Source organism: Eleutherodactylus coqui, chromosome 2, assembly GCF_035609145.1.
Source record: "Eleutherodactylus coqui strain aEleCoq1 chromosome 2, aEleCoq1.hap1, whole genome shotgun sequence".
Taxonomy (NCBI): Eukaryota; Metazoa; Chordata; class Amphibia; order Anura; family Eleutherodactylidae; genus Eleutherodactylus; species Eleutherodactylus coqui.
In genome coordinates this window covers 156,798,318-156,824,858 of record NC_089838.1, presented here as the reverse complement: position 1 = coordinate 156,824,858, position 26,541 = coordinate 156,798,318, and positions in this window count along the sequence as shown.

Sequence of the window (26,541 nt, the reverse complement as noted above, 5' to 3'; positions counted from 1 at the left end):
GTTTTTGAAAGTTGGCTATCGAATATCTTGGAATAGGATAGGATAATGTTCGAAAGAGATAAAGGACTTTCGGGAGGATTAACATTTTATATAGAATTATTTTGCCAACCCAAGAGAACTCCCTCTTTGCCAGGTCAGCTAGTTCCGACTTTAATGAATTGAATAGCGGATCTAAGTTGGATGTAATAATGTTTGTCTTAGATTGGCATAGTTTGATCCCTAGGTATGATATTTCTGTGGGCCATTGAAATGTAAATTCTCTCTGGATGTCTAGTTTTAACTTCTTGTCTATGTTTATTCCCAAGATTTGCGACTTATCCACATTAAGCTTGTAATAAGAGGCACTGCTGAAATGTGCGATTTGCTCCCGCACTTCTCTCAATGAATTTAGGGGGTCCTCCAGGGTCAGCAGAACATCATCAGCGAAAAGCCCTATTTTATACTGCCTTATGCTGTTAGCAATTCCTTTAATTTTTAGGTTTGTTCTGATTACTTCTGCTAAAGGTTCGATTACCATCACAAACAACAGAGGGGAGAGGGGGCATCCCTGACGGGTGCCATTCGTTATATAGAAAGGGGAGGACAAGGCACCATCCACTAATATTCTTGCCGATGGTTTCGCGTAGAGTGCTCGGACCGCCTGAAGGAAAATCTCCCCCACATCAAACTTCTGGAGAACCGCAAATGCGAATTCCCAGTGGACTCTATCGAACGCCTTCTCCGCATCCAGGGAAAGGAGGAGAGAAGGCGTCCGACTCGAGCCCATTATCTCAATCAGGTTTTGAGTTCTACGCGCCCCATCAGCTGCGTTCCTACCTTTTGTGAACCCTGCTTGATCGCTATGTATGATCTCTGGTAAGACCTCCAGCAATCTCAAGGCTAGGATTTTTGAATACAGCTTAACATCGGTATTTAAAAGCGAGATGGGTCTGAAATTTGCCGGGACTGTTGGTTCTTTGCCTGGTTTGGGTAACGTTATGATAGTTGCTTGAAGCATTTCTTCAGGCATCTCGCCCTTAGCCATGAATTCGTTGAATATAGATGTCAATCGAGGGGATAGGACAGGGGCGAAACACTTATAATATTCGTTCGACAGGCCATCTGGCCCAGGGGACTTGTGACTTTTGGATAGTGATATCACTTTATTAATTTCACTGATCGAGATGGGTTTATTTAGGGCGATGTTACGTGGTCCCATCGATGGGAGGGATATCCTGTCCAGGAAATTTTTTATAATTTCAGGAGTAGGTTGGGGGGTCTCCCTGCAGTCTTTTAAATTGTATAAGTTTGCATAAAATTTTTGAAATTGTTCAGCTATCTGTTGCGGGTGGGATATACGTATTGTAGGATTATTCGGGCATTTTATATAAGGGATTTTTGCTCTTATTTGTCTCTTTTTTGCCATTCTTGCCATCAATTTCGAAGGTTTATCTATATTGGTGTAGTAATTAGCTTTTGAGTATATCATGCCCTTATTATAATTTTCCAGAAGTTCTTTCCGTAGTTCCTGTCTCAGTGAGGACAACTCTGAGTGAGTATTTTTTGGGGGGAATTTTTGTTCTTTCTCTTCCTGTTTTTGGATTCTGCTCAATAAGGAGTTTATTTTTGCTTGTCTGTTTTTTCTATCTATTATTTTTAGTTTAATCAACTCTCCCCTGATCACTGCCTTATGGGCATTCCATATAGTGAGGTTGCTCGTTTCCTGATTCTCATTAAGAGCAAAATACTCAAGTAGAGCTTGTTTTATTTGTCCCTGGGTGTTCGGTGATTTGAATAAGCTCGTATCGTTCCGCCAGATTCTGGTGGGATTAAAGGGAGGGCCTACTTCAAGACTAATACTAACAGGAGAGTGATCAGACCACGTGGTTATCCCTATAGAAGAGTCTGTTATGGAGGAAAGTGTCCACCTGTCCACTACCACCAAATCTATACGGGAAAATGTTTTAAATCTAGGTGAAAAAAAAGTGAACTCTCTGGATGAAGTATTGAGGCACCTAAAGGTGTCGTACATGCCTTCCTTGTGCAGCCACGGTTGTAAGGTGGGAGCTGTCCTGTGTCCAGCTGTTGAATCTGAATCCTTGTTCGGTATAATATTAAAATCTCTGCAAATAACTAATTTCCCTTTTTGGATTTTCCTAATTTTTTTCATTATTTTATTTAGGAAAGAGATTTGGGAACTATTGGGGGCGTAGATATTGGCTAAAGTGAGGGGGGTCCCACCAAGCGTCCCTTGTAAAATAATGTATCTCCCTTTTAGGTCAATTATTTGATTTTCTACAAAGAAGTTACAACCCTCTTTAAAGGCTATAGTCACACCCGCATGTTTTTTGTTTTGGGCGGTAGCCGAAAAAATTTGGGGAAAAGCTTTATTCGTAAATTTGGATGCTGCAAGTTCAGTAAAATGCGTTTCCTGCACACATAGTACATCTACCTTGTTCATTCTTGCATCTCTCCAAATCATTGCCCTTTTAAATGGAGTGTTAAGCCCTTTGGCATTTTGCGAGAGTATCTTAATAGACATGGTATTTTTTTAAAGATAGCATAGTGTGAGAAATCTTACTGGCATTGTAAAAAACAAACATAACATAAATTGAATAACATAGAAATACTGTCACAGGTCTCTTTCTAGACTTTGTCTTTCTCAGTAGGTCGTTGTGCGCTAGAATCAAGATCTGTGCCACATAACAGAAGAAATTCTGCAAATTCTCAGGGTTAACCTGGTAAATGATGGGGGGTAAAAGTCCGCCTTATAGAATAAAACCCATCAGTTACTCACATAATCTATGAGGTCAGTCCTTCCGAACGGTGCTTTTTACGGCGGGTTGGTAAACTCATCTCTTAACGGAGTGGACGGCAACTCCCTTCTGATGGATCCTTTTTTGGGATTAGGAAGCTTGCTCAGCTGTGTCACGTCCAGTATCTGAATGTTCCACTGCTTTAGGATCTTTTCTCCTGCTTCCGGGGAGGAGATGACATGCATAACATTATTTCTATGAATTAGTATTTTTGTTGGGAAACCCCACTTATATGGAATATTCGCTGCACGTAGGGATGCTGTTATCTGCGAAAGGGCTCTTCTTGCTCTTATTGTAGATTGTGATAAGTCTGCATATAGACTTATGTTGGCAAATGCAGGTGGTAGAGATTGGTTCTGTCTAACCGCTAGCATCAGTTCCTCTTTTATGTGATAAAAATGCAGCTTAGCAATTACATCCCGTGGCACCGCATCCGGCAGGAAACTTGGCTTGGCTAACCTGTGGATCCTATCGATTATACAGTCCCGGTCATTAACGTTGGGTATAGCTGATTTTATTAGTTTGACGAGGAACTGTTTTAATTGCGCTTGAGGAACGCTTTCAGGAATGCCTCTTATCTTTAGATTGTTCCTCCTGCTCCTGTCTTCTAAATCAGTCAGCTTGTTTTTAACAATCACTAGCTCCTCCTCTAACGTATAGTGGGCATCAATTAGGCTATTGTGTGAAGCTGTAATTTCGCCCATTTTAGTTTCCACGTGGTCCGCACGGGCTTCCAGCTCATGTATAGATTTATTAGCTGTGGTTGATAGGGCATGGATGTCTTTTTGCAGGGAGCTGTGGAGAGCTAGAATCATATTTTTAATGAACTCTTCTGAGGCTGGAGCGTCAGAAGATGGCACATTCATAATTAGCTCTTCCCCAAATTGTAGCCTTTGTTGGCATGTACTAGAAGAAGGAGAAAGACAGGGTCTCTGCTTCTCAGGGCTGGTGGAGGGGGAGGAGCGTTGAGATATAGATGGTGACTGAGAGCAGCTCAGCGCCATTTTGGGTGTACCTGCTTCATTAACATGCAGATTATCATTCTCCTCACTCACCCTCTCCTGAGCGGGTTCTCTTGGCTGCTTCCCTCGCGCTTTCTCTCTGCTGACAGTCCGCGGGATCGCTCCCTCCAGGAGATGTGTGGGGGATTGCCGCTCCTCTCCGCTAGCTCCGGCGCTTGCACTCGGAGCGGCGCCATCTTGGATGCTGCGCTGCTGTCTTGCCGGGCCCCGAGAGGAGAAGAAGTCCGACACCTTGGTAAGTGGTGTTTTTGAGCTCCTTCTCTTCGGCATCTCTTCTCCAGGGTGTGATGAGTTTCTCTACTCGTTCTGAGAAGGCTGGGGTCGCTTAGAGTCGCTTTTTATGGGTCTTCAGAGCGGAGCTATCTCTCACACGACTTTCCTCCGCTGCATCAGGCCACGCCCCCCACTGCACGGCATTCTTAATAATGTAGTTTCTGATAGAGGTGTTCAGTTTACCTTAAGGTTTTAGAAAAGTTTCTGTACTGGATTAGGGATTACTATCAATTTGTCTTCCACCTTCCATCCCGAGTCCAATGGCCAGTCTGAAAGGATCAACCAGACTTCTGAGCAATACCTCCACTGTTTTATTTCCTTCCTCCAGGAATGATTGGGTGGACTACTTGTCAACAGCAGAGTTCACCCATAATAACGCTAAACATAGTTCTACGTCTGAAAGTCCCTTTTTGGCCAACTTTGGTTTACATCTGGTGTTCATTCCTGATTTTCCGGTGAATACTACCACTCCTATGGTTGCTCAGGCTAACTATGTCACAGGTAACCCAAGAGAACCAAAAAGAGATACTACGTGAAGCCCAGGAACATTGTAAGGGAGCAGTAAATAGACACCGCAAAGCTCCCCCTACCTTCCATGTCGGAGATAATGTTTGGCTGTCTACCATTAATCTAAGAATGCACTTCCCTCTCCCAAATTAAGCCAAAAGTTTATTGGACATTTTTGGGTTGCTACGGTTAGTTAGGTTGCCTTCCGCTGAGAAGAGACTAAAGATCCATCCAGTGTTTCACGTGGCAATGCTCAAACCTTCAGTGATAACACCTTTTTGGGAAGAAGCCAGCCACCTCCTACACCAGTTTATGGGCAAAATTGTACAGTCTGTATTAGACACCCCATTGAAATCAATGGAAGCGTTGTATTGCGGTAATCGCAGTACAACGCTCCCACTGATTTCAATGGGGCCCCTCAGAACTGTGCTTTTTGAGCGCTGTCTGCTCTATTTTCCTGCGTTTATGCGCTTTTTAATGCAACTCATCACCCATTGCAATGATGGGGTGTATTAAGAACTGCTGTTCAACGCAGTAACCTGCGACTGAAAAAAGCTGTGTTTTGCTGATGCTGTGTGTGAGTAGCCTTAGTCTCTGCACTGCTGCAGCTTCTCTTGAATATAATTCTGTTATATGCTGTGACTGTGTGAATGGACTGCAGTGGAATGAAGTTTCCCTTCCCAATTTCCATATGATTGTTGCTCCTCATGACCAGAGTTCAGTCAGCTGAGGTTACTCACTGTTTCCGTTTTTTATGAGAACAAGCAGGATTGCATACTAGGTGAATAGGAAGATAGAAATAGAACATCGCCCTATTTTTTGCTGTCAACACACTGATGAAAGCTCCTGATGCTGCATACATTACTGTACAGCAGCAGGAACGCATGCAACATAGTCCGCAAAACAGGCGGTACAGGGAAACAAGACCAGAGCAGTAGGGGAAAAATGTACAAGTTGGGAGATGGGAATATACTTTTAACCCCCTAGAGTTACACTCTGGGGATAGCGCAAGATCATAAGAGATCTTGCGCCAACTGGCAGCAGGAGCCATCTGTCACCGATAGCCGGTCTCCGCCTGCAACAGCGGGGGTGCATCAGGACAGCAACCCCTACTGTTAACCCCTTCCCTGACGCGATCTATGTAGATCGCGGCATGTAAAGGGTTCACAGAGGGAGCACGTTCCCTCTGTGATGCCACCAGACACACGTGATGTAATCGCGGAGAGCCCGACGGGTTGCCATGGCAACAGGACGCCAGAAAGAAGTCCTGCAATGCCTTATCATAGCGATCATAGCTGCTATTGCACAAGTACCCTACAGGGACATAAAATGTGTAAAAAATAAAAGAACGTAAAAAAAAGATAAATGTAAAAAAAAACCCTTTTCTTGTGCTTTTTCCCATATTAGCATGAAACCTTTTTCTTTTAAATTAAAATCTTGCATATTTAGTATTATTGTATCCGTAACAACGCATAGTTGATTTAACACACTTTTTATGCTGCATGGCAAAAAGTGTAATAAAAACTCCTACAAAACGCTTTTTTCATTTTGCCCCCCTAAAAACGCAATAAAAGTGATAAAAAAAACATATATGCCCCAAAATGGTACCATTAAAAACTACAGCTTATCTCGCAAAATATTAGCTCTCACAGAGCTCCATCCATGGAAAAATAAAAAAGTAGGACCTTGAATGCAGTGATTTAGAAAAAAGAGAACAATTTCCAAAAAACGGTTTTTATTGTGGAAAAGTGGAAAAAAACTCAAAAAATATAAGAATTTTGGTATCGTAATTGTACCGAAACACAGAAAAAATGTATTGTGTCATTTATGCTGCATGATTAACGCTGTGGAAAAAAAATCTATGGCAGAATTGATGCGTTTTCTCACCCTGCGATCATAAAAAAGTTAATAAAAGTTTTACAATATAGTCTTATGTACCCCAAAATACTTCAGAGAATGTCCCTGCAAGATATGCCAAATATGAACAAACAACGCAATGCGAGCAGAGCTTTACTAGGGGGGTTTTATGTTGATACTCAGCCTACTTTTGAAGGCGGTCACGGAGTTACAACCTGGTCCCTGTATAATGAAATATGTCCTCATATTCTCTCTACAATCCAGTTTATTGAGTCTGATGTTCAATATGACGACCCCAATTCTGTTCCAAATCAAAGTAGGTATCTTTACATATAGAAACACAGTTAATAATATTTTGGCAGATGGAAAATCAAGACAATTGGTGTTTAGCTTTTGTGCCGACTGCATTCAGGAAGCAGTGATTCAAATTTTCTTCTATGCACTTCTCTATAGGAGTGCATATAAACATACAGACTACTGTATCACCAATATTTAGTAATGAAAAGTACAGCAGACTTTATTTTACTAAAAAAACTATGTCAGCATAAGAGAAGTAATTTGTTAATTTGTCCAGAACGCTTTGCACGCTGCCTGCAAACATGAATACCTTTGAACTCCCTCTTCATTTTCAGAGCAGCAGGGATATGTCTACAGCAACCCTTTGATAGTGATCCACAGGTTGATCACCGGTGGCACCAGACTTGTAACATTCTAAATGCCAATTTATGTGCAGCTAAAGCATGAAAAATCAGCCTCCACTTTAAACAGTTATTACCATGTTAGAATGTGATGGCATATTGCTAAGATCCAAGGGTTGGACCGATCCTGAGAATGATGAGGTCACAGTGCTGCATCCTTTTGTAAGGGCTCACTCGCATGGGCCTATTGATTTCTATTGGGACACTCACACCTGCGTTTTTTTCACACACATGCACAGGAAAAAAACGCAGCCTGTCCTATTTTGGCACGTAATACGCACTGTAGAAGTGCAGTTCATAGGATGGTCTTTAGGGGGCAATAAATCAGACAGCGGACAGACAGTCAATGTCCTATTTTAGTCTGTGTTTTGAACTAAAATACGAGCAGTTTCAGTCTCTGAAAACTACGTTTGAGTCAAACAAAATAGGTCCTACAGTAGGAAAGTGACTCAAAGCACACTTCTAAAAATACACAAGAATGGTATGAAGGAACAGCGGACTGTTTTAAACCCATCAGCAAGGAGTCCTGATCTCAGTCCAGCTAAAAATCTTTGGAGAGTCGAAATCTGTCACTGGGAAAAAGGAACCCTGCTAAATTCAAGAGTAGTATTGAGTGATCGTTCCAAAAGTTTGGTTTGGCTGTTTTGCGGAATTTCACTTCAAATTAGTTCAAACTGAACTTGAAGTTCACTAATATCCCTAAAACAGGTGTATAACTCTACCTGAGACCATAAAAGCCTTCTGTAACACTCTTAGATCACCTAGGTGTGAATGTAAGTACTTTTGAGCTGTTTTAAGGCAAAGTTAATGTTAAAGATACGGCAACATGTATGGCTATGGGTAAACAGATGGTACCCGGTAGTAACTACCAGCATTTTTATTAAATGTAGGAAAAAAGTGGTTGTAGGTGCAATGCCTTTTCTTAAAGAGGCACGAGACATATTTCTAAGCTTGACTCCTCGGTTTTTATTTAGAATAAATCCAGTATACAATAGACACATTTCGGGACCGTTGCGCCCCTTCTTCAGTATTTTAGCTGTGGATACAAGCCAGCACTGGTGTGTTCTCTTTACAGAGGAGTACAGCACTGGCTGAAATACACCTTGTGCCTCTTGAAGAAAAAGGATTACGCCTACGACCACTTATTTCCCTAAATTTATTCTATGTATTTGCACGTCCTCTTAGGAAGGTGTGACATTTTGTGGACACTTCACAAAAGTACAAAAAGGTCCAAAAATGAACCTTGTTTGTGGTAGATGGTTGCCACTGTTTACACATACATGGTGGTAATGAAAGAAGCAAGAACTTTTTTAAGCAGTTTAGGGCTCAGGTTACCTGCCAGATAAAGGGCACAGCCCAGGTATGACTGAACTCAGTTGTTTGGGTGGTAGTGAAGATGCCTTTGGTGATGATGATGTGTGTCAGGTCAGCATATTGGATGTAAAACATTTGTCATCATGTTCTCCAAACTACATGGGCTGCTGCTACATTTGGAATGGATAACGCTGCTAGAGGTGGTGAAGCGTTGACTCATCGGGGAGCAGAGAGTGCCCTCCCAGTCAGACATGATTGCGGCAAGTGTTTGCAGTTTGAAAGCCGACTGCATAGCGTCTCTCGATAATAAGCTAATTTTGTCTCCTCAGAAGGCAGAAAAAATTCCTCCCATTTTGGTTTGCTTCCAAGCGTCTAAAAGTGAAGCTATCCAATAGTCATCTACTTGCTTCATGCTAACAATAAAGCTGTTAGCATGCAAGCAATGAAGCATACAGCATGCCATTCTTTCGAGCGTTTTTGAGGACCCAACTGGTTCCAACTCCACCCCCTATACTGCCATAGTTGTTCATCATCATCATGGTCATTGGAGGAGGATGCGGAGTAGGAAGATAGGCACCTGGTGTCATAAGATGAACTAGACCAGCACAACTATGGAAATGTCAGTAACACCTAGTATTGTTGCAGCGGTGCATTGCCCTACAATATATTGATCCATTTGGCTGTGAAATTCATATACTATCCCTGATTTTAGCTGCTACTCCACACTTTGATGGTGGTGTACAGCTGGCTGCACATTGACAAATGCAAGGACTGGCCCACCTTCCACTCCACATGATTGTGAAAGACAGTGATGGCTTTCTTGGAAAAGTAATGTCAGCTCGGTATTCACCACTGAGGGTTAGAGTATGCCATAAGCTGCCTAAAGGTGGTATGGCACCGACTGCGCCACCAACTTGGCCATGTGTGAGTTCACCCACACGACAAATGGATGACTGTATGATGAGACTGTACTGACTACTAGAAAGATGACATGGATGCAGAGCAGCAGCATCAAGATCTGCCAGGTGGCCTTCTGATGCTGCTCCATGTGCTTACGTAGAGCCGTAGATCCTACATTTGTGCCCTGGAGACACCTTACTTTCTGCTTGCCAATTTTGGAGCAGGTGCTCCGCTTTTATTGACAGGTCAAGTCAGGGCAGATTAGGAAAACTTCTTAGGCCTTGCCTCTACCTCAGTTGTATTGTCTTGCATGTGTAGCAAATCCAAAAGCCCCTGTGTTCTACACATCGTTTAGCCTGTCCTTGTGCCTTGTTTCTGTGGGTCAGTTTCCTCTACAGAACTAGATGGACATGACAATGTCATATACTATGGTCCTTTTTTAAAATGTCTTTTTAGAAAAGACTTCATCTATGGTGACAGGAAAACTTTTTTGTTTAAAGGGGTTGTCCGGTTGTAGACTGTTGATAGCCTATCTTCAGATTAGGCCATCAATAGTATATTGCCGGGGGTGTGCCAACCAGGACCCAAACTGGTCAGCTGTTCACCAGGCTGGTGTGAAGTGAGCTTTGTGCAGTGAGCAGATTTCTGCAGGAAGCAGATAGCTCTGTTTCCACTGCAGAGGCCAGGCTTGGTATTACACACAAAGGTCCCATCAATAGTATATTGCCGGGGGTGTGCCAACCAGGACCCAAACTGGTCAGCTGTTCACCAGGCTGGTGTGAAGTGAGCTTTGTGCAGTGAGCAGATTTCTGCAGGAAGCAGATAGCTCTGTTTCCACTGCAGAGGCCAGGCTTGGTATTACACACAAAGGTCCCATTCACTTCAATAGGAACTTTGCCTGCAATTCCAAGTCTGGCCACTGCAATGGCAACCAAGCTGTCTTTTCCTGTAGAGATCAGTGCAGTGCACACATGCATTCGCCTGGTGAAAAGCTAAGGCAGCAGACCCCTGCTCATTTACTATCGATGGCCTATTCTGCAGTCTACAACTGGACTACCCCTTTAATGTATTTCGACATGCTATTACAATATTGTAATGATAAAGTTATAACATATCCACTTATTTCTGAAGACACTTTTTTAAATTAAACAATCAAGGTCAGAAGTAACGTTGGCTACATCTATACTTTAACCAACAGGGAGGCTGCAGCTGTGATGGGGGAGAAGATGGTCAGAAGGTTGGAGGCATGTTTAAACTAGGGGTTGTGAGGAGGGCAACCAGAGAGATAGAGGCTAAGATAGTCTAGACATTGACCTGGGACTAAGTAATGAAAATGGGGGTGGAGCGGTGGGACGGGTTAGTACAGTTATAATAGGCAGAAAAGTTAACAGAGATAACTTAATATAAAAAATAAACCAAAATCATCTAAGCTGTTTGGTGACTAGGGCTTTATTCACACGTTTTCACGGCCGGACGATATACACTACCATCTGATGCACTAGATTCCAATGCATCAGATCAGATGGTGGATTTTCAGCCACGTAAGCCAAAGGGGAGGGTGTTGGCCTGCTGAATTTGAGACTTTATTACACAGCTGTGGTCCTAACACACCTCTTAGACTTGCATTATCATGCTGCCAATAAACAGTGGGTAACCCTGGAACAACTAGACTGCTCTATCCCTATAAGACTCCTCCCATGGATCTGACCTTGTGATAGGGCTCAGTCCCTATCATTGAATTACTTTATAAAAGTTATGCTCAGGCTCTGGAATTTAAAAGTATGTAAATAGATCCATTTCTAGAGAGGATAGCTTCCTTACATCACTATTTTTCAACCCAGCATTCCCACCAGGAAATGCCCGACAACACTTTCTGGGATGGGGAGATACAGAAAGACATTACATTCTTAATAGCCCCTTGCTTCCGTCCTTCCAAGAACTTAGAAACAGATTTGATGAGCTTAATCTGAGCGTGGAATCTCTGTGGGTAGAAATACAGGAAGAAAAAAAAAATACTGATAGGGGTTTTCTATAGGCCAGCAAAAGCAACATAAGAAACTGAAATCTTATTATTGACCCCTTAACGACCAGCCCATAGTGTTTTTCCGTCCTGCCCAAGTGGGCTTTATTCTCTGAGGACGTAAAAACATGCTTCCTGCAGAGACTAAAGCCACGTGGGCTCTGGACGTGACCGCTCCATGCTGTCGGTGCCCGCAGGTAGCCGACAGCATGGAGCTGTCATCCCGGGCTGCGGGGACCCCCCCGGCATTGCGATCGGCGCTATCCATTGGATAGCGCCGATCGCAAAAAAGTAAATAAAGCAGTGAAAAAAGATAGATATTCAGCTGCCCTGATGGATCGGATCCATCAGAGCAGCTGAAAATTCGTACCTGGCTTGTCGGCGGTGTCCCCCGGAGATCTGGTCCTCCTGGACCCGCCGGCGGCCTTCTGCGCATGCGCGCCAGACGATTACGTCAGGCGCATGCGCAGAAGCCCGGGAGCCCCCGGCAAATGCAAAACCTCCTGGCTCCCGGCTCCTGAAGGTAGCCGGGAACCAGGAGGTGTTACCAGGGACCGCGATGAGCGGTCCCCGGGCCCGTGATCGCCGCTATCCATTGGATAGCGGCGATGACGAAAAAGTTCAAAAAGTTAAAAAAAAAAGTGCTAGTTTCACCTCCCCTAAAAAATACTCACCTAAGTCCTCCCCGATGTCCCGATGGTCCAGGACCCGAAGTCCCCCTCTGCGCATGCGCGCCCGATGATTGACATCGGGCGCGTGCACAGAGGGGCTCGAGCCCCGGGAAATTCAAAACTCCTTTGCTCCTGGCTACCATGTGTAGCCAAGAGCCGAGGGATGTCACTGGGGACATGATCACTGTCATCCAATGGTTTAAAAAAAGTGTGAAAAAGTAAAAAAAAATAAAGTTAAAAAAGTTTTAAAAAGTTTAAAAAAAAGTTTTAAAAAGCGTACGTTTCATCTCCCCTCACGGATCATATCCGTGAGGGAGGATGAAAGTACGCACATAAGGCCCCCAGATTTATCCGCGGACCTTACCCCAGCTTCTGCGCACACGCTCGTCGCCAAAATGGCGGACGCATGTGCAAAAGCTGTGGATTGCCAGGATAATTGAAAATCTCCCTGCTCCTGGCTACAAAACTGAGCCAAGAGCCTGGAGATTTCACGGGGGGGCGCGGTGAGCGGTTCCTGGTCACGTGTTTGCCGTTATACAATGGATAATGGCGATCACGTAAAAGTTTTTAAAAAAAATTGAAGTTTCATCTCCCCTCACCGATGCGATCGGTGAGAGGAGATGAAACGTTTTACCAGAGGCCTCCGTATTTGCACCCCGACGCGATCCTCATCCGTGAACTTACCCGGATTCTGCACATGCGACCGCCGGCAAAACACCGGACACATGCACAGGAGTCGGGAAGCCCAGGAAGCTTAAAATCTCCTTGCTCCCAGCGACCAACGGTCGCTGAGAGCCTGGAGCAGTGACCGGTGGCCTCATTGAGCGGTCCCCGGTCACGTGATAAAAAGGTAGAGATCTACCTTTGGCCGGTCTCACATGACTGGATAGGAATTACAGATTCCGCATGCGTCTGATCCGCGGTAATACGCAGATCAATCGCATTGGATTACACAATTCCGCTCACATTAGTGGGTCGGAATTGTGTAATCCACTCGCAGAAAAGAGAACACAGCAGGTTCTATTTTACCGCGGATATGCGCAACATAGAGCCCATTGTGCTCCGTGGTCGCGGATATACCCGCAGCCCATACGCAACTACGTTGTATACGGGCTGCGGGTACCCGTGTCATCGCTAAGCGACGGTGCGGGAAATACAAACAAAAAAAAGGTACTGCGCATGACCGCCTGTGTAAGTACGCAGTTATGCGCAGTACATTACGTGGCCGTACGCAGGGTCACAGCCTGGCTCACAGCTGGGATCCGCTGCGGGCCTCCGCAAGCAGATTACGCCTACAGCTGCGTGAGCCCGGCGCTATTCAGACCGCTACCTGTGATACGTATTTTACAAGAAGCCCCAGGAACGCTCGCCTTCCTGCAGTTCCAGGAGCAGCTTGTTGAGCGCCTTCTATGTGAGACCGCAGCACCTCATCAAGCTTACGGAGACTCATGGAACGCCACTTTGTACACCCCATATCCGCTACTGAGGTCAAGAAATGACCCCCAAAAAGCATGAGAGGAGGGGGATACCGGTTTTATTGCCCCATGGGCCCATTCCAACCAGCCTCCGTCATTACCCCTGTCTTCGGAAATACCACACAGTTCACATTATTACTTTTATCTAAGATGTGCAAACGCCAAAAAGGGCGCGGAGTGTGTGTGGGAGGGGGGGGGGGGATTTTTAGAGAGTCAATTTTTATTCCGTACAAATGAACAATGGGGCCTGGAATTTATTCAGTTGTTTCCTGAAATCCAACGGGTGTTCCCTCCTTTATAGGCCTTGCCATGGGTCCTGTAAGTAAATTAGGGTCACAATGGGTATGTTTCTGAACACGGGACAAACGGGGGTATCCATTTTGGGGTGAATGTCTTCATTCCTATGTGCACTGTACAAAAAAACTGTTTTTAAATTTAAAAAATTGCCAAAAAAATTGAAAATCGTAACTTTTTCCTTCTGCTTTGCTTAGATTCATTCAAATACTGTGGGGTCAAAATACGCAGTACACCCCTAGATGAATTTGTTAAGGGGTCTAGTTTTCAAAATGGGGTCATTTGTGGGGGTTCTTTATAGTTTTGGCCACTGAATGGCTCAATAAGTGGGCAATGGGGCCTGGAATTTATTCAGTTGTACCCTGAAATCCAACGGGTATTCCTTTTATTGTATGCCTAGCCATGTGTCCTGTAAGTCTACTAGGGCCACAATGGGTATGTTTCTGAACACGGGACAAACAGGGCTATCCGTTTTGGGGTGAAAGTCGTCATTTATATGTGTGCTGTACAGAAAACCCTGTTTTTAAATTGACGCAATAGCCCAAAAATTGAAAATTGTAATTTTTTCTTACTGCTTTGCTTAGATCTATTCAAAAATTGTAGGGTTAAAATACACTGTACACCCCTAGATAAATTTATTAAGGGGTCTAGTTTTCAAAATGGGGTCATTTGTGGGGGTTTTCTGTGGTTTGGGGCGCTCAAGAACTCTACATGTGTGCTATGGGGCCTAAAAGGAGTTCAAGCAAAATCTATGTTCTGAAAGCCACCGATTACTCCTTTCATTTTGGGCTCCGTTGTGCATGCGTACATAAGATTAGGGCCACAATGGGTATATTTCTGAAAACAGCACAAACAGGGGTATCCATTTTGGGGTGCAAGTCTTCCTTCATATGTGTGCTGTACAAAAAAAGCTGTTTTTAAAATGACAGAATTGCCAAAAAAACGAAAATCATAATTTTTTCCTTTTGCTTTGCTTGAATTTATTCAAAAACTGTGGGGTCAAAATACACAGTACACCCCTAGATAAATTCGTTAAGGAGTCTAGTTTTGAAAATGGGGTCATTTGTGGGGGTTCTCTATGGTTTTGGGCGCTCAAGAACTCTACAAGTGGGCAATGGGGCCTAAAAAGACTTCAAGCAAAATCTATGTTCTGAAAGCCACTGACTACTCCTTTCATTTTTGGCCCTGTTGTGCATCCAGACATAAGATTAGGGCCACAATGGGTATGTCTCTGAACACAGGACAAACAGGGGTATCTATTTTTGGGTGCAAGTCTTCATTCATATGTGTGCTGTACAAAAAAAGCTGTTTTTAAAATGACAGAATTGCCGAAAAAACGAAAATCCTAATTTTTTCCTTTTGCTTGGCTTAAATTCATTCAAAAACTGTGGGGTCAAAATATGCAGTACACCCCTAGATAAATTCCTTAAGGGGTATAGTTTTCAAAATGGGGTCATTTGTGGGGGTTTTCTATGGCTTTGGGCGCTCAAGAACTCTACATGTGTGCTATGGGGTCTAAAAGGACATCAAGCAAAATTTCTGTTCTGAAAGACACTGACTACTTTCGTTTTGGGCCCCGTTGTGGACTCAGATATAATATTAGGGCCACAATGGGTATATTTCTGAACACGGGAGAAATAGGGGTATCCATTTTGGGGTGTAAATCCTCATTTTCATGTAAACTATAGGAAAAAATTATGTCTTTAAAATGATAGAATTGCTAAAATATGAAATTTTACTTTTTCTCCTCTAAATTGAATTAATTCTTGAAAAAAAACTGTGGGGTCAAAATACTCATGACACCCCTCAGTGAATACACTAAGGGGTGTAGTTTTTAAAATGGGGTCATTTGTGGGGGTATCTATTATTCTGACACTCATGAGCCTTTCCAATCTTGGCTTGGCATTGAAAGTTTTTCCAATGTGCACCCAAAATAAAGTAAACGGGTGGAAATATAAATCTTAGCAAAAATTTCTATATTATGTTTGCACATATTTAAGATATTGCAGTTGGAAATGTGAAAAAATGACGATTTTTTCAAAATTTTGCCAATTTTGGCGCTTTTAATAAATAAACACAAATTCTATCGGTCTATTTTTTCCGCCTAAATGAAGTACAACATGTGGCGAAAAAACAGTGTCAGAATCGCTTGGATATGCAAAACCTTTCTGGTGTTTTTCCATGTTAAAGTGACACATGTCAGATTTGCAAAATTTGGCCTGGTCAGTAAGGCGCAAACAGGCTTGGTCACTAAGGGGTTAAGGCAAATAGAAGAGGTGTCAAACGGCAATGAACTAATTATTATGGGGGACTTGAATTATCCAGATATAATATGGGAAGACGAAAGCTGAAAATCTCACAAGGGTGATAAGTTCTTAAGAACAATTAAAGATAACTACTAGAGATGAGCGAACGTGTTCTTCCGAGCTTGATATTCGTGCGAATATTAGGGTGTTCGGGATGTTCGTTATTCGTAACGAACACCATGCGGTGTTCTGGTTACTTTCACTTCCTTCCCTGAGACGTTAGCGCGCTTTTCTGGCCAATTGAAAGACAGGGAAGGCATTACAACTTCCCCCTGTGACATTCAAGCCCTATACCACCCCCCTGCTGTGAGTGGCTGGGAAGATCAGGTGTCACCCGAACATAAAAGTCGGCCCCTCCCGCGGTTCGCCTCAGATGCCGTGTGAGTTAGATGAGGGACAGTGCTGTTTGTACCGGAGCTGCTGTAGGGAAAGAATTGGTAGTTAGTGTAGGCTTCAAGACCCCCCAAAGGTCCTTATTATGGCCACTGATAGCTGTGTGTTGGCTGCTGTTAGCAGTGGCAATTTTTTTTTCTTCTCAAAATCGGCTCTGCAGAGCGTTGCACCTGGCATTAGGGACAGAAGTGCTGCATAGGCAGGGAGAGTGTTAGGAGTGAGTGTAGCCTTCAAGAACCTCAACGGTCCTTTCTAGGGCCATATTTAACCGTGTGCAGTACTGTCCAGGCTGCTGTTAGCTGTGCTGCATTTTTTTTTGCTTCTCAAAATCGCCTCTGCAGAGCATTGCACCCTCCATTGATACTGCAGGGAAAGAATTGTATAGGCAGGGCCACAACACAGTTATTATTCGTTGAATATACGCAGTGCTGCCTTTTGCTTGTAAAACAAGTGAAAATAATTCTATTTGTCCTGCCTCTGTCCGTCCTAAGGGCGGTGGACACGTGTCGGCTGCGTGTGCAACCTGTAAAAATCAGACGCACCCAGCTACGTTTTACTCCTGGCTTCGCCATTTGCTTTCCTTAATTGGGAAAAAAAATACCTGCTCTGCCACAGTTAATAACTCTGCTACCCTCACGTTCTGTGACACATTAGCAGGAAAACAGCACAGTTATTAAACTTAGATTATACATTCACTAGAGGCAGTGGGGCCTTTCGTTTTCAAAAAAGGGAAAAAATTATATTTGGCCTGCAGTCTTGCGCCAATTTATTAGCTGCCTGTGAAATCAAATCACTGGTAATACAGCATGCTGAGGGGTAGGGGTAGGCCTAGAGGACGTGGACGCGGCCGAGGACGCGGAGGGCCAAGTCAGGGTGTGGGCACAGGCCGAGCTCCTGATCCAGGTGTGTCGCAGCCGACTGCTGCGCGATTAGGAGAGAGGCACGTTTCTGGTGTCCCCACATTCATCGCCCAATTAATGGGTCCACGCGGGAGACGGTTATTAGAAAATGAGCAGTGTGAGCAGGTCCTGTCCTGGATGGCAGAAAGTGCTTCGAGCAACCTATCGTCTACCCGCAGTTCTGCGCCGTCCACTGCTGCAAATCCGAATCCTCTGTCTGCTGCTCCTCCTTCCTCCCAGCCTCCTCACTCCACTACAATGACACCTGCTCAGGAGCGGGAACACTCCCAGGAACTGTTCTCGGGCCCCTGCTTAGATTGGGCAGCAGCGGTTCCTCTCCCACCAGAGGAGTTTATCGTCACTGATGCCCAACCATTCGAAAGTTCCCGGGGTCCGGGGGAAGAGGCTGGGGACTTCCGCCAACTGTCTCAACAACTTTTTGTGGGTGAGGAGGACGATGACGATCAGACACAGTTGTCTTGCAGTGAGGTAGTAGTAAGGGCAGTAAGTCCGAGGGAGCAGCGCACAGAGGATTCGGAGGAAGAGCAGCAGGACGATGAGGTGACTGACCCCACCTGGTGTGCAACGCTTACTCAGGAGGACAGGTCTTCAGAGGGGGAGTCAAGGGCATCAGCAGGGCAGGTTGCAAGAGGCAGTGCGGTGGCCAGGGGTAGAGGCAGGGCCAGACCGAATAATCCACCAAGTGTTTCCCAAACCGCTCCCTCGTGCCATGCCACCCTGCAGAGGCCGAGGTGCTCTAAGGTCTGGCAGTTTTTCACAGAGACGCCTGACGACCGACGAACAGTGGTGTGCAACCTTTGTCGCGCAAAGCTCAGCCGGGGAGCCAACACCAACAGCCTCACCACCACCACCATGCGCAGACATATGATGGCCAAGCACCCCGCAAGGTGGGACGAAGGCCGTTCAGCGCCTCCAGTTTGCACCCCTGCCTCTCCCCCTGTGCCCCAACCTGCCACTGAGATGCAACCCCCCTCTCAGGACACAGGCACTACCGTCTCCTGGCCTGCACCCACACCCTCACCTCCGCTGTCCTCGGCCCCATCCAGCAGTGTAGTTCAGCGCACCGTCCAGCCGTCGCTTGCGCAACTGTTGGAGCGCAAGCGCAAGTACGCCGCCACGCACCCGCACGCTCAAACGTTAACCGTCCGCATAGCAAAATTCATCAGCCTTGAGATGCTGCCGTATAGGGTTGTGGAAACGGAGTCCTTCAAAAGTATCATGGAGGCGGCGGCCCCGCGCTACTCAGTTCCCAGTCGCCACTACTTTTCCCGATGTGCCGTCCCAGCCCTGCACGACCACGTCTCCCGCAACATTGTACGCGCCCTCACCAACGCGGTTACTGGCAAGGTCCACTTAACTACGGACACGTGGACAAGCACAGGCGGGCAGGGCCACTACATCTCCCTGACGGCACATTGGGTGAATTTAGTGGAGGCTGGGACAGAGTCAGAGCCTGGGACCGCTCATGTCCTACCCACCCCCAGAATTGCGGGCCCCAGCTCGGTGGTGGTATCTGCGGAGGTGTATGCTTCCTCCACTAAAGCACCCTCCTCCTCCTCCTCCTCTGTCTCGCAATCAAGATGTGTTAGCAGCAGCATGTCGCCAGCAGTCGGTGTCGCGCGGTGTGGCAGCACAGCGGTGGGCAAGCGTCAGCAGGCCGTGCTGAAACTACTCAGCTTAGGCGATAAGAGGCACACGGCCCACGAACTGCTGCAGGGTCTGACACAGCAGACCGACCGCTGGCTTGCGCCGCTGAGCCTCCAACCGGGCATGGTCGTGTGTGACAATGGCCGTAACCTGGTGGCGGCTCTGCAACTCGGCAGCCTCACGCACGTGCCATGCCTGGCCCACGTCTTTAATTTGGTGGTTCAGCGCTTTCTGAAAAGCTACCCACTCTTGTCAGACCTGCTCGTAAAGGCGCGCCGGCTCTGCGCACATTTTCGCAAGTCCCACACGGACGCTGCCACCCTGCGCACCCTGCAACATCACTTTAAGCTGCCAGTGCACCGACTGCTGTGCGACGTGCCCACACGGTGGAACTCTACGCTCCACATGTTGGCCAGGCTCTATGAACAACGTAGAGCTATAGTCGAATACCAACTCCAACATGGGCGGCGCAGTGGGAGTCAGCCTCCTCAATTCCTTTCAGAAGAGTGGGCCTGGTTGGCAGACATCTGCCATGTCCTTGGTAATTTTGAGGAGTCTACCCAGGTGGTGAGCGGCGATGCTACAATCATTAGCGTCACCATTCCTCTGCAATGCATCTTGAGAAATTCCCTGCAAACCATAAAGGCAGCTGCTTTGCGCTCGGAAACGGGGGCGGGGGAAGACAGTATGCCGCTGGATAGTCAGGGCACCCTCCTGTCTATTTCTCAGCGCGTACAGGAGGAGGAGGAGGAGCATGAGGAGGATGAGGAGGAGGGGGAAGAGACAGCTTGGGCCGCTGCTGACGGTACACCGGCTGATTGCCTGTCATCCTTTCAGCGTGTATGGCCTGAGGAGGAGGAGGAGGAGGAGGATCCTGAAAGTGATCTTCCTAGTGAAGACAGCCATGTGTTGCGTACAGGTACCCTGGCACACATGGCTGACTTCATGTTAGGATGCCTTTCTCGTGACCCTCGCGTTGCTCGCATTCTGGCCACGACGGATTACTGGGTGTACACACTGCTCGATCCACGGTATAAGGATAACCTGCCCACTCTGATTCCCGAAGAGGAAAGGGGTTCGAGAGTGTTGCTATACCACAGGACCCTTGCGGACAAGCTGATGGTAAAATTCCCAGCCGACAGCGCTAGTGGCAGGAGGCGCAGTACCGAGGGCAAGGTAGCAGGGGATGTGCGTAGATCGAGCAGCATGTACATCCCAGGCAGTGCAACAGTCTTTAAGGGCCTGGCCAGCTTTATGGCTCCCCACCAAGACTGTGTCACCGCTCCCCAGTCACGGCTGAGTCGGCGGGAGCACTGTAAAAGGATGGTGAGGGAGTACGTAGCGGATCGCACGACCATCCTTGGTGACGCCTCTGCCCCCTACAACTACTGGGTGTCGAAGCTGGACACGTGGCCTGAACTAGCGCTGTATGCCCTGGAGGTGCTTGCTTGTCCTGCGGCTAGCGTCTTGTCGGAGAGGGTGTTTAGTGCGGCTGGGGGAATCATCACAGATAAGCGTAGCCGCTTGTCAACCGACAGTGCCGACAGGCTAACACTCATCAAGATGAACAAAGGCTGGATTTCGCCAGACTTCTCTTCTCCACCAGCGGACAGCAGCGATACGTAAGCAATACGTAGGCTGCACCCGCGGATGGAAGCTACGTTCTCTCTCACCATCCAAAACGGGGACATTTCTGCTTCATCAATCTGTGTCTAATATTCCTCCTCCTCCTGCTCCTCCTCCTGAAACCTCACGTAATCACGCTGAACGGGCAATTTTTCTTAGGGCCACAAGGCTCACTCAAATAATTTTTCTGAACAATTTTTATAAGTTTCAATGCGCTTAAAAGCGTTGGAACTTTAGCTTGAACCAATTTTTCGTTACACTGGGCTGCCTCCAGGCCTAGTTACCACTTAAGCCACATTAACCAAAGCGATTAATGGGTTTCACCTGCCCTCTTGGCTGGCCATGGCCAATTTTTGGGATGTACATTAGTACTGTTGATACAGCAATTTTTGTGGGCCCTCCCCTACAGTGTAATCAAATTAATTTTTAGCCCACCTGCATTACAGCTGACGTTACCTCAGCTGTGTTGGGCAATGCAATGGGATATTTTTGTGTACCGCCGGTGGGTTCCAGGGAGCCACCCATGCTGTAGGTGCACACGGAGTGTAACCTACATGTGTCCACTTGTAAAGAACCCCGGTCAGACTGGGGCATGCAGTGTGGGCCGAAGCCCACCTGTATTACGCACGACATTACTACCTCAGCTGTGTTGGGCAATGCAATGGGATATTTCTATGTACCGCCGGTGGCTTCCTGGCACCCACCCAGGCAGTGGGTCCACAGGGAGTTTAACCTACATGTGTCCACTTCTAAAGAACCCCAGTCTGACTGGGGCATGCAGTGTGGGCCGAAGCCCACCTGCATTAAGCACGACATTACTACCTCAGCTGTGTTGGGCAATGCAATGGGATATTTTTATGTACCGCCGGTGGGTTCCAGGGAGCCACCCATGCTGTAGGTGCACACGGAGTGTAACCTACATGTGTCCACTTGTAAAGAACCCCGGTCAGACTGGGGCATGCAGTGTGGGCCGAAGCCCACCTGTATTACGCACGACATTACTACCTCAGCTGTGTTGGGCAATGCAATGGGATATTTCTATGTACCGCCGGTGGCTTCCTGGCACCCACCCAGGCAGTGGGTCCACAGGGAGTTTAACCTACATGTGTCCACTTGTAAAGAACCCCAGTCTGACTGGGGCATGCAGTGTGGGCCGAAGCCCACCTGCATTAAGCACGACATTACTACCTCAGCTGTGTTGGGCAATGTAATGGGATATTTTTATGTACCGCCGGTGGGTTCCAGGGAGCCACCCATGCTGTAGGTGCACACGGAGTGTAACCTACATGTGTCCACTTGTAAAGAACCCCGGTCAGACTGGGGCATGCAGTGTGGGCCGAAGCCCACCTGTATTACGCACGACATTACTACCTCAGCTGTGTTGGGCAATGCAATGGGATATTTCTATGTACCGCCGGTGGCTTCCTGGCACCCACCCATGCTGTGGGTCGACAGGGACTTCACAATAGGGAGTTGTACCTGCCTGTGTCTATGAATTAAAAAGCCCGGTCTAACTGGGGCATGCAGACACCTTGACAGAATGAATAGTGTGTGGCACATAGGTTCCCCATTGCTATGCCTACGTGTGCAGCTCCTGATGGCGGTGGCACAGGATTATATTTCTCATTGCTTCTGTACAGCATTGTGGGCTATTGCCCCGCCCCTTTTAAAGAGGGCCGCTGCCTAGCCATGCCAACCCTCTGCAGTGTGTGCCTGCGGTTCCTCCTCATGGCAGACGCACTTCTAAATAGACATGAGTGTGGCGTGGCATGAGGGCAGCTGAAGGCTGCGCAGGGACACTTTGGTGTGCGCTGTGGGGGGAGGGGGGGCGGTTGGTCAGCATGTAACCCAGGAGAAGTGGCAGCGGAGTGTCATCCAGGCAGTGATTGTGCTTTGTTGTAGCTAGTGTGGTGCTTAGCAAAGGTATGCCATGCTAATGAGGGCTTTTCAGAAGTAAAAGTTGTTGGGAGGGGGGGGGCCCACTCTTGCCGGTATTGTGGCTTAATAGTGGGACCTGTGAACTTGAGATGCAGCCCAACATGTAGCCCCTCGCCTGCCCTATCCGTTTCTGTGTCATTCCCATCACTTTCTTGAATTGCCCAGATTTTCACACATGAAAACCTTAGCGAGCATCGGCGAAATACAAAAATGCTCTGGTCGCCCATTGACTTCAATGGGGTTCGTTGTTCGAAACGAACCCTCGAACATCGCGGGAAGTTCGTTCCGAATAACGAACACCCGAACATTTTGGTGTTCGCTCATCTCTAATAACTACCTTACCCAACTTGTGTGGGAGCCAACTAGAGGGAGGGCCACTCTGGACTTACTATTGACTAATAAACCAGACAGAATCACAGGGGTGCAGGTGCAGGGACACTTGGGAAATAGTGACCACAATATAATTAATTTCCAGCTGTCATTTAACAAAAAGCCTTATCATGGAGTGACAAAAAACTAAACTTTAGTAAAGCAAAATTTGATCAGCTCAGAACTACTATCGGTAAAATTAATTGGGATAATGTCCTCAAAAATAACAGTACAGACGACAAATGGGAGAAGTTTAAAAACATCCTAATCACCTCATGTGAGCAGTTCATACCCTTTAAAAATAAATGAAGTACAAGTAGAAGGAAACCAATATGGCTCGACAAGACTGTAAGGGGGTCAATAAACGAAAAAAATAAAGCGTTTTAACTACTAAAACAAGAAGGCAGCGAAGAAGCGCTAAAATCATACAGGGAAAAAAATAATATATGTATAGAAAAGATCAAAATAGCTAAGGAGGAGGCTGAGAAACTGATTGCCAAAGAAAGCAAAAATAATCCTAAATTATTCTTAAATGATATAAACAGTAAAAGCATTTGCATTGAAAGCACTGGCCCGCTAACAAATAATGCAGGAGAACCCATAGAAGATGATAGGGGGAAGGCAAATTTGTTAAATTGTTTTTTTTCTAGTGTATTCACGAATGAAAATGAAATGCCACACGAGATGCAGAGGAATAAAACGAACCCCCCACTAAATATTGCATGCCTAACACAGGAGGAAGTGCAGAACTGGTCAAAGAGGATCAAAATCGATAAATCGCTGGACCCGGATGAAATACAACCAAGGGTTCTAAGGGAAGTAAGTGATGTGATAGCTAGACCGCCATTTTTTATATTTATGGACAGTGTTGAGACCGGGGTTGTACCGCTGGATTGGTGCATTGTCAATGTTGTTCCAATATACAAAAAGGGGTCTAAAAGAGAGCCGGGTAACTATAAGCCGGTAAGTCTCACTTCAATAATTGGAAAAATATTTCAGGGGTTTCTGAGAGACGCCATCCTAGTATATCTCAAGGAAAACACAGCATAGCTCCTCATCAGCATGGCTCCATGAGGGGTCGATCATGTCAGACCAATTATTTCTACGATGAACTAGGTTGGATGGTCTAGGTTGGACCTGGGAGGGTCTATTGATCTCAAATATCTGGATTTCTCTAAAGCATTTGACACTGTGCCACATAATAAATTGAAATATAAAATGAGACAGCTCGGACTGGATGAAAACGTGTGTATTTGGGTAAAGAATTGGCTCAGAGAAAGAAAGCAGAAGGTGGTAATAAATGGATCATACTCTGATTGAGCCATTGTTGCCAGTGGGGTGCCACAGGGTTCAGTATTAGGCCTCATTCTGTTCAATATATTTATCAATGACCTGATAGAGAGACTACACAGAAAAATATAAATATTTATAGATGATACAAAATTATACAAGACAATTAACACAAAGGAGGACAATATGCAGCTACAAAAGGACCTAGACAAACTGGGGGTTGGGCAGCAAAAAGGCAAATGAAGTTCAATGTTGATAAATGTAAGGTTTTGCACATAGGCAGGAAAAAAGGATGTCACCAATATACACTAAATGGGGTAGTGATAGGGAAAAGTGATATGGAAAACGACCTGGCGGTACTAGTGGACTGTAGACTTAACTGGAGCAATCAATAGCAGTCAGCTTCTGCAAAAGCAAATAATATCTTGGGGTACATTAAAAGAGGTATAGGGGTGAGGAACGAGAACATTATTCTTCCACTATACAAGGCACTTGTCAGGCCTCACATGAAATACGATGTACAGTTCTGGACACCGATGCTCAGGAAAAATGTTGCAGTGCTTGAGGGGGTTCAAAGAAGGGCAACGAAATTATTAATCGGAATGGGAGGACTGGAATACCCAGAAAATTGGGATTATTTGCTCTAAAAAAGAGACAGTTAAGGGGTGATCAAATAACTATGTATAAATACATGAGAGGACAATACAAGGATCTCTCCCATGATCTGTTTATACCCAGGACTGTGACGGTAACAAGAGGACATCCGCTACATCTAGAAGAAAGCAGGTTTCATCACCAACATAGAAGTGGGTCCTTTACTGTAAGATCAGTGAGACTGTGGAACTCACTGCCTGAGGACGTGGTGATGGCAAAATCCATAGAGGAGTTTAAGAAGGGACTAGATGTTTTTATAGAGCACTATGATATTACAGGATATAGATATTAAGTGACCAGCAGGGTTGTTTATCTCAAATGTTGATCCAGGGATTACGCTGGCTTCCATTATGGAGTCAGGAAGGAATTTTTTTCCTCAATAGGAGCTAATTTGCTCGCTGTTTTTTTTACCTTCCTCTGGACCAACAAGGGGGAGGTTAAAACAGGCTGAACTAGATGGACATTGTCTTCATTGAGCCTAACATACATGTTACTATGCAATCTTTTTTGGTTAGAATATTACCAATTGCATTCTTTTGATACTACCCACGGGAATGGATGCTCTTTAGATCTGTACTAACACTCTTTGAGAAATTGCTTTCCCTACAGTCCCCTCCGACACACACAGTGTCTGATATATGAAGTCCTGCAACACAGGTCCTAGTTTTAAACAGGCCTGGGAACAGGATTTGGGAGTTGGGAGCCCGCAGAATGACTGACTAAAGTCGCTAATCTTTATATATAAACTATTCATAGCCTGTACTGCTCAGGGAAAAAATTTTATATTATTGAGGTGGTACAGATACGCAACTCGCCTCCACACTTTGTTTTCCCCAGTCTCAGATATATGTTGGTGCCGTGGATTCGATAGAGGCACTATGATACATGCCTGTTGGAGATGTGATATGATAAAATCTTTCTGGTATAAAGTATTTTCCACATACAATTTAATCAGCTGGAAGATGATAAACAATACTCCACAAGTTATTCTTCTTTCTATACTACCTGGCTTAATTAGTTCACAGAAGAAAGGTTTACTTTGATTTTGCCTGGCAGCTGCTAGGGCAGTCACCCAACGCAACTGGTGAACCATTCATGTCCCTTCCATGTCCGAATGGCAACAGAAAATGGTATACCTATGTCACATGGAGGAATTGTGTGCGGAACACTCGAGGGAAGCTGATAAATACTTGTCAGTGTGGCAACTATGGATAGACTTTGAGTCCTCTATAGAGTTTCAGAATCTGTTCTCCTAGATGTCTACTACTGGGGCTAATGAAAAGTGGGGGGTGGGCAGAATCAGAGTCGCTAGAACCCTCGATCAAACACCAATATTCTCACTTGCCTCTCCCTGTCCCTTCCCTTTCTCTCCCTTAGGCCTCCTGCAGACCGCTGAGTCAGATTGCGCTGTGAGAATTCTCAAAGTGGGATGCAAGCAGTGCCCCTGAAGTGACCCGGCATTCATATAGGACATGCCATGATTTGTTTACCTTGCGAGTTTTCACGCGGTCAAATCGCGGCTGTCTGCATAGGATTGCATTATCTAATGCAATGCTATGGCAGCGGGCACGG